Below are 1,977 nucleotides of genomic sequence, written 5' to 3' on the forward strand. Positions count from 1 at the left end.
TTAGTTTATGTGCTTGTCATCAGTAGTCGTTAAAGTTCACTGACTCGGACTCTTTTACTCTCACGATTTATTTGTTTGTGTTTCAGGTACTCAGTACAATGGGAGATCCAGCAGCACGAACGAAAGCCTTGATGGATTTTTCTCAACCCAAGCTCAATGACATTCAATCTAGCACTGTCCGGCCAGCTATCACATCTAATACCTTTGAGATCAAGCCTGGCATAATTCAATGGGTGCATAATTCAATCCAGTTTGGGGGTTCTCCAACTGAAGATCCCAATATGCACATTAGGGATTTCATTGAGATCTGCGGCACCTTCAAGTTCAACGGTGTTTCTGAAGATGCTGTGAAGCTGAGACTGTTCCCATTCTCTCTGAGGGACAAGGCTAAGAGCTGGTTACACTCTCTACCAGCTGGTTCGATTACTACTTGGGAAGATCTTGCTCAGAAGTTTCTTACTAAATTCTTCCCTATGGCGAAGACAGCTGCACTCAGGAATGTTATTACTCAATTTGCGCAGCAAACGGGAGAATCGCTATGTGAAGCTTGGGAGCGCTACAAGGAGATGCTTAGGAAGTGTCCTCATCATGGAATGCCTGATTGGATGATCATCAATTATTTTACAGTGGGTTGGTAGCACAGTCCAGACCCATGCTCGATGCAGCATCAAGCGAAGCATTATGGGCAAAGAGCTATGAGGAAGCTTATGATCTAATTGAACTGATGGCTGCTAATGAATATCAATATCCAACCCAGAGATGTCCACAGGGCAAGGTAGCAGGAGTTCTTGAAGTGGATACAGCTACAGCTATCACTGCTCAACTAAAGGCATTGTCTACGAAGATCGATTCTCTGGTTAACTATGGTGTTAAGCAGATAATTAGTGTTTGTGAGCTGTGTGCAGGACCGCATGTGACGGAGCAATGCGCTATATCTAGTGACTCATCTCAGTTTGTGAGCAACTTTCAGAGATCAGAGCAACCAGTTCCAGACACTTATCATCCTGACAACTGGAATCATCCTAACTTCAGCTGGAGCAACAATCAAAATGCGATGCAACAACCGTTCTAGCAGTTTGGAAATAAGTTATTCAACCCTCCTGGTTTTCAGCAACAAATTACACCAAAACAACAAACTCATGGTAGATGTCTATCTTCGAATAAAAAATCTGAATTGGAGGAGTTGCGGCTTATGTGCAAAAACCAGGCTCTTATATGCCAAAGTCAGGTTATTTCTATCAAGACTCTGGAGAACCAAATAGGGCAAATTGCTAATGCCTTATTGAATCGACCACCAGGAACGCTTCCTAGTGATACAGAAACAAATCCAGGCAAGAAGGAAGTTGAAGAACAGGTGAACGCCATCACCTTGAGGTCTAGAAAGGTCGCAAGCCCCCAAATTCAGCAAGACGAAGAGCCTGAAAAATCTCAAGTTTCAGAAAATGCAGTTGTGGCTGAAGAAGAAGTGCAAAAGGAAGTAGAGGTGGAACCAAGGAAGACTACTGTGGAACACACTCCTCCTGAGGGTAATACAGGGGAGAAACAAATGTATCATCCACCTCCTTTTCCTAAGAGGCTGTAGAAGAAAAAGCTGGATAAGTAGTTTGACAAGTTTTTGGAGGTGTTCAAGAAACTTCATAGCAACATACCTTTTGCTGAAGCTCTTGAACAGATTTCTAGCTATGCGAGGTTTATGAAAGGTATTCTCTCTCGGAAAGTGAAGCTCGATGACTTAGAGACCGTTGCTCTAACATAGGAATGCAGTGTTGTGCTGCAACAGAAGTTGCCTCCGAAGCTTAAAGATCCTGGAAGCTTCACTATTCCTTGCACCATCAGAAACTTGTCGTTCGATAAGTGTTTATGTAATTTAGGAGCTAGCATCAATCTGATGCCTTTATCTATATTCAAGAAGCTTGGTCTTCCTGATTCGAAACCAACATACATGTCATTGCAACTAGATGACCGTTCAATCGCTTA

General features: G+C 42.9%; 1 non-coding gene across 1 annotated transcript; it reads right to left on the reverse strand.

Moving 5' to 3' along the window:
- Window positions 1-488: 488 nt before the first annotated feature.
- Window positions 489-595, reverse strand: LOC141694726 (small nucleolar RNA R71). The gene has a single exon (XR_012564010.1). It is a non-coding gene; the product is annotated as a small nucleolar RNA R71 (small nucleolar RNA).
- Between the last annotated feature and the right edge of the window lie 1,382 nt (window positions 596-1,977).

This window comes from Apium graveolens, chromosome 10 (genome assembly GCF_009905375.1).
Source record: "Apium graveolens cultivar Ventura chromosome 10, ASM990537v1, whole genome shotgun sequence".
Taxonomy (NCBI): domain Eukaryota; kingdom Viridiplantae; phylum Streptophyta; class Magnoliopsida; order Apiales; family Apiaceae; genus Apium; species Apium graveolens.